Raw genomic sequence first — 12,145 nt, 5'->3', positions numbered from 1 at the left:
AGGAAACATAATAGAAAAGGAAGAGGATGTAGGTAGGTGAGATGGGAGATATGATATTGTGATATAAATTTACAAGAGCACTGAAAGACTTAAGGCAAAACAAGGCTCCAGAAGAAGAGACATCCTGTCAGAACTACTGATAGTCTTGAGACAACCAGTCATGGCAAAACTATTCCAACTGGTGTGCAAGATGTACAAGACAGGCTAAATACCCTCAGACTTCAAGAAAAATGTAATAATTGTAATTACAATTCCAAAGAAAACTGGTGATGACAGGTGTAAATATTACTGAACTGTCAGTTTAATAAGTCAAGGTTGCAAAATATTAACACAAATTCTTTTCGGAAGAATTGAAAAACTGGTAGAAACTGACATCAGGGTAATCAGTTTGGACTCCGGAGAAATGTAGGAACATGCGAGGCAATACTAACCTTATGACTTTTCTTAGAATATAGGTTAAGGAAAAGTAAAAATATGTTTATAGCTTTTTTGACTTAGAGAAAGGTTTTGACAATGTTGACTAAAATACTCTCTTTGAAATTCTGAAGGAAGCAGGGGTAAATAACAGGGAATGAAAGGCTATTTACAACTTGTATAGAAACAAGTTGAGGGGCATGAAAGGGAAGCACTGGTTGAGAAAGAATGAGATAAGATCATAGGCTGTCTTCAATTCCCATGCACTGTACCTATTGTGGAGTTCATTAATGGAGTAGAACAGGCAGTGTGGCATCTCTCACAAGATAGTGCTGACAGTGTAAGACTTGCCACCATTAGCATTTTAGCCTCATCCAAGTCACCCAAATCTAACATCAGCAGGGCAGAGAAATAGAGGGGCTCTGCACATTGCGGAGAGATGAAGATATTGTGGTACTTCTAGCTGACAAGAGAAATGTCACAGATATTCTTAATACCACTGAATATCACAGCAAAGTGGCACTGTTGTTGGAAGACAGTGCCCACACAAATGCCTAAAATAGAACCCAATTCTGTACACATCACAAAAACAGTGGAGCTCCTGAAGAATTCTGGTGTATCACTAAAAATCAAAGCGTGAGCTCCTGGACCTCCTAGGCTGTATGGATTACCTAAGTCCTCAAGGAAGGTATCCCATTGAGGCCAGCTGTTACCATCACTGGTTCTCCTACCTAAAAGCTGGCCAAATATTTAACTAAGTTGATGACTCCAAGAGTTGCTCACAGTGAACATCACATCAAAGATTCTCAGACATTCATGGAGAAAACTAAACAGATTAGAGTTTGCCCAAATGATATTTTAGGCAGCCTGGATGTGATCTCAGTATTCATAAAAGTTCTTTTGATGGGCACATTAAATCTGTTGGCAGACCATTTTTGTCCTGAAATGATAAAGTTGTTCCAACATGCTATGATGACCATGTACTTCTTATGTGGCAGTAAACTTTACAAAATGATGGACGGAATGGCTATGGGTTCTCTGTTGTCCGCCGGCAATTGGCAACTTGCTTATGGAACATTTTGAGAGATGCACATTAAATTCGGTTCTCCTTTGTCCATCTTCATTTCATAATTATGTTGACAACACATTTATGGTCTGGCCTCACAATGCAGAAGCTCTTGAGCACTTCTATGGAACTTATGAACAGCATGCACACAAACATCCAGTCCATTGTTGAGACAGCTAATTTGATGCCTTCTGATACAATGAAAGTCAGATGGACATCTCAGCTACTCATTGTACCAGAAGCAACACACACTGATTTATACCTTAGTGCCCAGGATTTTCACCATCCGGTCCAGATGAGACCAGCTTTAAATACACTGGTACAGAGAACAAAAACTGTTTTCTGACAAGCCCCTTGGATTCCAAAAATTAATGATCTGAAGTATGTGTTCCGAAAGAATGGCTATGAGTCACATGGCATCAAGTCAGCATTCTCCAAGAACAGGAAATGTGAAAATATTGAACATTCATGTGATGAGCCACTGATTGCATTCCTTCCCTTCTGAGATGCTACATCCAGCAAAATAAGCAGAGTCCTAGGAAGATGAGGTAGCAGATCTATTTTCCAACCTCCTAAGAAGATAAAACAGATGCTACACTCTGTTAAGGGTGTCTTGGCCTCTGGATTCCTGGGATTTACAACATCCCATGAGAGTGCAGAAGAAATTACACCTGTCCATTTGCACGATTTCTGAGTGTTGTGCAGAATATCGAAGATATATTAAAAATCAAAAACTGAAGAAATCTGCAGTTGCCAAGCACAGGCTCACAGACACTGTTTGATGAAACAGACGTTTTGTCCCATGCTCCCACTTACTGGTACTCTACAATTAAAGAGGTTGTACAAATATGAATGTGAGAAATAAACTTCATCTGTGATGGCAGAAATAATGTTAGCAGTGCATGGAAGTGAGCTCTTGATGCAAAGAAGGGCCAGAGATATTCGATGCAATGTTTCCAGTATGGCAGGAGTGGTGGTGCCACCAGCACAGACACTGACAACATCTGTGACAGTATGACATGACTACCGACCAATCAGAACCCAAATTTGGGCTATATAAGGCCACCAAAGGAGCAATTTTGACAGTCAGTTGCCCCTGATGAAGAAAATGGTGGAAATCATCGAAAGCTCAAGGTTTTACCCTAAATTGTATGGATATTCTCCAAACACATTAAAGAACAGTGCAACAAACAAGAAGTGGTACTCATTTAACCCACCCAATTTTCAAGAGAAAGTGTCTGGAAAAGATACACTATGAGCAAAATGTTCACAGATACGCCAAGTTATAAAAATACAGGGAACTGATAAGAATTGGTTGAGATGATAAAAGTATGGTAATGGAAAAGACAAAGCTAGACCATTTCCTTTTAACAAAAAAGATGAATTTTGTAAGCTGAAGTCAAGAGTACAAATATTATGCATTGGAATATAAGTCATTTAAATATTGATGCATCAAATAACAAAAGCTCTAAAATAGGCAAATCCAAAGTCATTCTGTTTTATTGAGAACACAATTAAAATTTTAAACAAAACTGGAAATTTCAACTTAGCAAGCAACTTTTTCAAAAGAAACAAGTCATATGGAGGCTCTTTATACTCCTCCACAGTGGTACAAATCATGAAATTCCTTTGATAATTTGAACAGAGAATGTGTACTTGAGAGCTTCTGTGTAACAATAATTTACTTACCAGTAAATATTAGTTAATTTTGACATGAAAAATCACAGAGAGATCAACAACAGAACTCTTCAATGCATGCCAGATCTCCATAGAGATAAAAGAAATGTAATTGTTGCTGATATCACAGGTGAACAGAGTTGTGTTTTAAAATTCACTGATTTAGTAAATAAACAAGGTTTCAAAGTGAATTTCTTTGAATTTACCAAAGAAAATGCAGAGTCAGAAGTCCCCATCGACAATCTTTTAACTAATTTTGTATTTTAAGATGTGTGTAAACTTTCATCATGTTTGTATAGCTCTGATCATTGTGCATTGTTCACCGATCTACCACAGACATATAGGAATATTTCAGGCATGTGAAACCACATGAAAATGAACTTGGCAAAGAAAACTTGTTCATATTTAGCAATACGCAAAAAGAGAGAAAATGATGTTTTGATAACTGTATGTGAAATAATGCAAATATTGATAAATTTCTGAATAGTTTTTTTAGATGTCTTCATTGAAGCATTTCCACCTAGGTCCTGGGGTAATAAAGTAACAAAAAAATTAAAGTGTATCATCAACAGTGTAAGCATTTCTACCCCAAGAAAAAAACAACTACATAGAGGATTAAAACACAACAGAAATACCGATTCCATTGAATATGTTGGACTTTATAAAATTACATAATAAGGTTATAAAAGCAGCTAGACAAATGCCAAATACAAGCATAATTTTAAATCACACAAGTAAGCCAAAGATCATGTGGCCAGTCATTAAATCTGAATTAGACATTAAAGTCTGTAAACAAGAAATTTCAAAAATTAACCTTCAAGGAAACTCAATAATGCTTCAATGAATTCTTTAAAAATGTAACAAAATCTGAAATCAGTATAACGGACTATCGCAACAAAGGAAATACCTCTCAATTTGATAAAAAGTCGTAACATTTTACAAAATATTCAAAACTTTCCACAAAGATTTTGTGAGTATTTTGCAATTTACCTCACGTGTTTAGTATGCTTTTATCAATAAATATGGAGTTTTGAAATTAGGTCATTCTTTTTGGAATAGCCTGTATATGCAAATTCCTAAGATTACATTTGGATAAAAATTTGTGCTTGAAGACAAACATTGATTAACTATCAAACAAACTAAGCCATTTTGCATTTGCAGTGCAAATATTATAAATTGTAACTAACATGGACACACAAAAAGTAGCATATATGAGTTATTTTGACTCTTAGTTGACTTGGTGCTGCTTTTTGAGGAAACTTGGCTAAAATAATGTGGTACTAAAGATACAGAGAAAATCATTAAGAATATGTGCAAATTAAGAGCCATGTCTCCATTATTTGGAAACCTACAAATATTTACTCTCCCTTATCTATATATTCATGAAATTATTACTTTTTTGTGTACCAATCGCAAATAATTTGAAGCAAACCATTTTTGTCACATGTGTGAACAAGAAACAAATATAAAATTTATGCTTCCCACCCACTGCGTTCAAGTGTCTGTCAAGACTCATTAATGCATGAGAATTAGCATTTACCATAAATTAAAAGGAGATAAGTTACTGCAGATAAAGTTCAAAAAGTTTCACAACCCTTCCTAGTAACAAATTAAAAGATCAGCTAAAAAAAATTCTAATTGAAAACCCTTTTTATTCCTTAGACGAGTACTATATCTATATGAAAAGTGCTTCATAAGTATGTCAAGCTCATAGTTTAAAGTAACTTACAACTAATACGATGTTGATAACAACAATATTTGTAATATTGTGATTGCATACTACCAAATGTAAAATGCATCAAATGTAAAATTTATTAATACAAACAAACCATTAGTTTTTAAATTTATAAACTGACGTATTCAGAAGAATAATCTATATGATGTCCTGAAACTGTATTATTTCTAGGGATTGTATTTGATTATTCGATGTTGAATAAATATTATTATTATTATTATTATTATTATTATTATTATTATTATTATTAATTGAAAAGAAATGTCTATGAGGCATTGATACTGAAATGCTTATACTCTGTGTATGAACTTGTTAAGGACAAACTGCTAATTTGAGCTGGATACAACTTGTTACCTATCCTACCAAATAGACATATCTATTTATAGAAATATCATTTTAGTATTCTATTTTTATTTATTAGTATGAAAATGACAGACACTGTAATACATCTTTCTGACATGTCTCATGTACGCAAAACCAAATTGATTGCAAATGTACATCATGGGATGAATAAAGCACAATTCACACAGGGGGTTCTCCAAGAACTGCCCAGCTGACATGTGGAATTGGGTTAATTGAGAAAACTGATAAAATTATTTGTAATTTAAAGCATAATTAGCATGAAAAAACAGAAAGGTAAAAAATATTTAGACTGGATCCAGCAAATCAAAATATACCATACTGTTCTAATGAAAGTTATTCTGGGAGGATAACAACAAAATATTACAGTGGGCAATTTCTGCTCTCTGTACTGTTCACCATCTAAAGTTGTGTGTATTTATTGCACTATGACACTATGGTAGTTAAACCAATAATCTATTACACATATCTGTGACACAATGGCAAAGGTCAGCAGTTAGATCATTAGCAATAAAAATAGTTTATGCTGTTTTATTTTCCAAAACTGTTACATCTATGATATGCATTTTCTGTCTCAAAACACAACAAAAATAAAGTAAATGGATGGGAAACAAATAAATATCTGTTACAATTACAGAAATGTAATGGTGCACAATAAATTAATTTTTAAACAAAAATAATAAAGCATGTCGATTATTTACACAGAATTACAAAAGATAGCAAAAACATCAGTGTATACACTAACTTAGTAATGTGCTACAACAGATGTAAGCCAAAAGGAACATGATTGTTAACTAGTTTATCATACATCACTTGTGTGTATAATTATATTTATTTAAAGAAAATTTAAACAAAACTTTACTTATTTTACCTAAATAATGACCAAAAACATTCATAAAGTTGACTTCCATCAACATGTTCTTCCAGATAAACATGTTTATTTCACATTAAAAGGTGGAGAATATACCACATTCTGACAATATAAAAAGTAACGTTCACAAATGGAGGCCTACCAGTTATCTTGAAGACTTTTTTTAAAAACACTCAAAAGCATTCAAAGCTTTCCAAAGCTCTCAACATAAATACTGTCAAAACAAAAGATAAAAACAATATCATCATTTGCTGGGACAGGTAAACGGAAAACTATGTAATAGGTTGTTCACAAGCATGTTACAGAGATAACGGCCAAGGAAAAAAAAAAATTCTTTTCCTACGTAATCATTGCAATACACACAAGATAGAAAATAAAGGAAAGTCAGTGATATAAACTTCAATAAAAATTACAATAAAAATTTTTGAGGACCATCTGGTTTGTAAAACAATGTGGATTTCACATGACTGCTTGACATTAAAATTTATGTTCAGGAACTTTGATTCAGGTAGTTATAGTAATGAAGTAGGGTATTTTCACTGCTTTAATTACAAGTCAGTCCCGTATAAAACAATATCTCCTGCATGTACACACTTCAAACGTTCAGGTTCTTTGAACAATCTCCACAAATACAACTATTTTTGTGAATGACAAGTGCCAATTTCAAACACAATCAAACATAGCTTTCTTAATAATAAAGTCACCAACCAGTTCATAATGGGAACTATGTACTGTTCAATACCTTAGGATTATTATTGTACACCATCAACCTCATACTGCCCTAAGAACATTATACCCACAGCCCTTACAAAATGAATATCATCTCTCAAACACTAAGATACAGTTCAAAACACTCATATTTGTGTGTCCCAGAATGACATCTAAGAGTGGTTACAAACTAATTTTTATATTGACAAATGTCACATGATTTAAAATAAGGCCAACTTAATCCTGATAGCCAACAGAGTTTCTGTGACAACAGAAAAAGGAACTATACATGAATTAAAGGTCAAAGTGGCATGTTTCCTTGCAAGTTTATTCTCTGCTATAGTATTTTTTTATGGAAGTACAGTGCTATGTGTGGACCTCAAATTAAAGTATTTCATCTCAGCAAAAAATTGCCCTGGACAAAATTGTTTTTAATTATTGCACTCTCAGGGAGAGCTTATAGCACATGTCCTTAACGTGAAAGCAATGGAAATCTCTGCTAGTGATATTACATCATTTTGTGTAAGTTTCACAATTTAGATCTCTTGTCTCATCCAATGAGTTAATAAAAATATTTGTCTTAGTACATACATAAACGCTGTGAAGCAGTTTTCTGAATTTATAAATTCAAAATTAAAAGAAAGCATAACAGATTTACTGGTGGCATAGAAATTCTGAAAACAGCAGAAAAGCCAAAGAGATCATGTAAAACAGGTGAGCAATCAGCATTTATGTGCACATACATGGAAATGTGAGGCTTCATAATGGATGTAGTGAGATTATATAGAAAATAATGTACAAGATAAATCATATGATATAAATGTAGTTATGACATAGATAGCAGAGAAAACTGTGCCATGGAAATAGTCTACAAATGTACACAAAGGCAATGAATGCCTATGAAATGGTAAGGCACCAAATGAAGAATAATATGCTGAAAGATCTTTATACAAAAAAATTAAAAAATAAATAAAAGCAATGCTGCTAAGACACACTGAGGAGAAATATGGATATAGATAATAACTGGATAAAGAGAAGTTAGTATAGTTAGGAACAAAAATAGAAAGAATGAATATTGATAACAACAAAAAAAAAAAAAAAAAAAAAAAAAAAAAAAAAAACTGTAAATGAGGAGCGACCAAAGATAAAATTACAGATAAATCTAGGATCTGTAGCTTTTAATGCCAAATATAACTTATCTGAGGAAAATGATAAGATGATTAAGATGGAGACTATTTAGAGTACATAACAGAAAACCTCACAAGAGAAGAAAGGATTTAAAGGGACTGTCCCTCCTCCAATTTGGTGTACTTTTGTTGTAGCTGCTTCTAAATTACAAAGATTCTTCTTGTTCCAAATATGTTGCTTTAATTTTCAACACAAAAAATAAAGGAAAGGCAAGCACTCACCTACAGCAGATCGATGCATGGAGCACAAAAACAGAAAACACCACTCATATTTACTTTTTCTAGAAATAATACACACAACCACACAGACACCCAAACACACAGAGTGTGCTTTGGTATCTGTGTGTGTGAATTTGTATGCTACTACTAGAAAAAAAAGCTAGTCTTCAATAGCTAACGTGTAGCTGCTGTTTTCTGGTATGTGTTTCTGTTCTCTACACATCAATCCACTACAGGTGATTGGTTCCCTTTCCCTCATTTTATGTATTTCTCCATCCAGGAATATCCATTATTGTTATACATTACTATAATTTTCGGATAGAGATGGTTAGAATACCATATCTTTGAAAACATTTTTTTTTCTATTCAAAGTCATATTTGGCACTGCCATCAAATATATATTTAAGCTGTTTTCTGACTTCTACGCCTATCCTTCATCAGCTTTTATAGCTTCTCAGCAGCCTTCAGATAGCAAACTACAATTGCTACATAGTAATTCTGATGATGTCCTTTGTGCTGCATACATTTCTTGAACTGTACAATTTTAATTTTATATTTAATTTTCATCTCAGACTCTGGGCCAAACCATTAATCTCATTTGTCAGTTTTCAAGCTAAGTGGCTCCTTGGGGCTGTTAATATCAAATCTGTCACTTTCATCTTCAGGAAAAAGGTTGGAGCAGAACGGAAATGGGTCAAGTTTATCTGTCCAGAATTCTCCATGCTGCATCTGATCCTTCATTTGCACAAAAATTATGGTGTTTCAACCATATTTAATATTTGTTTAAAATGTGCTGCCACCTTCAGTATGATCTGTAAGTCAGTTAAACAAAACTATAAATATTTATAAAGCTTTAGAAAAACATTCCAGAACAGTTATCCAGTTCGCCCAATTTAAAAATAAATTTGACCAAATTAGTTCCTCATAGCAGCAAAAGATTTTTCATTTACAATAACATGAGACAACAATTGTTTTTGTCTCTGTATTTATGACAGTTCAATATTTTTATTTCTCAGAGTTTCAGAATGTCTGGTGTAGCAAAAAGAATACGTACTATGAAAATTTTTTAATGTGTTCCTTTTATCTACCTGCATAAAATTGCCACCTATCACCTAGTTTGTTACAACAGTGTTTAAAATAAACTACACCCATTATCCTTTGACTATATCTGATAAAAACACTATCACAGGTACTGTTACAGTTTCTTGCTGACATTCCATATAACACATTGGCAACAATACTTTTGAACAAACAGTTGTCCTCATTCATAGAAAAATATCACTTCAATTAAGGAAAACTCCTTGTTAAAGGCAAACCACAGCCTTCAGCACATACTAAGAAGTATCTGCAGCTAATATGTGACAATACTGTTTGAAGAAAGATGACAAAAAATAACTTCTTAAAGAGTCATGGGTTATTTACAGTCACTTCAAAACAGTTCAATCAAGTTTGCTGATCTTCATTATCGTACTTAAAAAATGCATAGTTCTTCGAAACAACTGATTTTCACCATTATTACAATCATCATCCGTTTCACATGAAATTAAAAAAAAAAAAAAAACTTCTACAGTCTTTGTGAATGGTCACTTATGAGAATAAGGTTATGTAATTCAAGAAATAATTTTAAAAAATCTTTTAGAAGTACGATTTGGGAAAATATTGCCTATGGGAAATTGTAAGGTACATGTTTAACTAAGCAACTGATAGAAATAATCATACAGTCGTCCATGCATTTTGTAGTAACATAAGACATTCAAAGCTAGAGCTACATAAAACTGAAAAATGCTTGATTTCTACAGTTGCATCTGTGTCACAGGAGAAAGATACTGTTGCATTGCATGATTGTCCATGCATTGTGTGACAATACATTAACTACAAGATGTCTATGATCTGAGATGACACAGACTGGACAAAGGAAAACTATCTACTGCACATTTCTACAATTTAACAGGTCATATTTACACATTTACAGCATATTAAGGCAGCATGCTTTTTCCTGTTCCAAGGTGACACTTCAAACCACGTAACATTTGTTGAAAATCAATTAGTGAGAGTGCATTAAATAGAGTGACTTATTTAAAAATTTCAATATTTATTACTTTTAACACAAATTTCACAGAACTCTCCAGATTTACAGAATCCATAAAGCTTGGCAAGAGAAATTCAGAATAAAGAAATGAGCATTAAAGCTACCTGCTTGCAGTTTGACACACAAAAGGAATATAAAAGTGAGAGTCACCATTTCCTTGACCTTTCAAGTGCAAAGTTTCTGAATATGACATGCAAGTAAGTGGATGGAAAATAAATAGATGCTTAGATAGCTCAGATACATTTGAAGAATGTAACAAAAACAGCTTGCATTTATCGTAAAGATGATACATTAAGTTGCAGACAGGCACAACTAAAAGACACTTACACTTTCCTACTATGATTGCAGCTGAAAGCTAATACGTAAGAGTATCTTAGTTGCACCTGTTTGCCACTTTATGTGTCACATTTATGATAGGTAGTAATCTCTTTTCCTTAAATTTTTGATGTTCTAACCTGGAGATTCCACAGCTCAAATACATTTGAAGTATACAAAATCAGTGGAATTAATAAGCAGTTTGGAGTGCCAGAACACCCATTCAAACATTTCCCTTGTCATGCACACAAAGTGTCTCATTTTATTTCTGGCATTTAAACTAGATTTACATCTCAGTCACAATTGCTCTTCCATTGTGCTTTATTTGGAGAGTATAAGTTAAAAACATATATCACTTAAGAGTTTGTGTGAATTTAATAATCATTGTAATGAGGATGGAGATTACAAGTTTGTGCTCTTGTAACTCAAATATTGAAAAACTAAAAAAAATACATATAGTCTTCAGACTAAAGTAGCAATCAATTTCCTTTCTTTGGAAAGGGAAAGCAGGTGAGTAAACACGTCACCCTACTACAATTAAACAACTGAATAAAAGATTCATATTAATTATGGAGTTAATGAAGATAAAAAAGCATTTACATGTCAGGCAAACAGTTCAAATTTATGCCGACTACAACTGCTGGCTAGAAATAGCAAATGTCCAAATGAAAAAAAAAAAAGGACTGTTTAAATGATGTGAATTGTGAGATAGTAGTGGGGAGATGTATGCTGTTACATGTGGATGAACAATTCCACTTTGGAGCCAGAGACAATTCTATAATGTTTGCAAAACAGATACTTGTTTTCTGTGGTATCAGAATGTCAACAACAGCTGAAAAACATGAAAGTCTGGTGATAAATGTGCTAATTTAGAAGTGTTCTTAAATGACTGCTTAAAATATTAATTCCTCCAACAATAGTTTCCACCCTGGGTAGTTATTGCAGAAACAGAGCTCTGAAGACAGTTGTATTATATTAATAAGTTTATTAAATTTCTTAGGATTCTCGTTCACAAGAAGCTTGAAAAGTATGGCTGACACCTGGATAAAACGGTTAGCAGCATAACAATCATGATGCACTCTATGTATCTGATCTCATAGCACATTTTTGGTGCTTTAAATTAGAACTCATATTGTCAGTGTACATTTTTCCCCTTTTCTGTTTATTACTTATATTGGAAATTATTGGAAATTTATTCATTTGTCCATGAATCTTAAAGTGCATGTTATGTCTCAAGAAGTCAGTGGTTTTGTCAACTTTTCATAAGCAATAAATAGGAATATACAACTAAGCAGAAACATACAGCCAGAAATTTGACTGATCACTTTGGTATATTAGCTCGGCAGTTATTTGGAATACTTAAGACAACTGATAGGGCTTGTTATTGTACACTAACTTGTTTCAAGCAAATAGAATTTTCTTTCTGCATTCCCATACCTGAAGTGAAGTAAAGAGAGAGGTACAGCGAGGGAGGGAGGGAGGGAGGGAGGGAGGGAGGGAGGGA

At 33.3% G+C, this 12,145-nt stretch overlaps 1 protein-coding gene across 2 annotated transcripts in view; it reads right to left on the bottom strand.

The window, feature by feature from the left end:
• LOC126278114 (longitudinals lacking protein-like) overlaps positions 1 to 12,145 on the bottom strand; it is a 138,977-nt gene that overhangs the window by 112,057 nt on the left and 14,775 nt on the right. The gene's annotated exons all lie outside the window — the stretch shown is intronic.

The sequence above is a fragment of the Schistocerca gregaria genome, chromosome 6, assembly GCF_023897955.1.
Source record: "Schistocerca gregaria isolate iqSchGreg1 chromosome 6, iqSchGreg1.2, whole genome shotgun sequence".
Taxonomy (NCBI): Eukaryota; Metazoa; Arthropoda; class Insecta; order Orthoptera; family Acrididae; genus Schistocerca; species Schistocerca gregaria.
The sequence above is the reverse complement of the archived record's forward strand: the minus strand, read 5'-3'. Positions and strand labels throughout refer to the sequence as shown.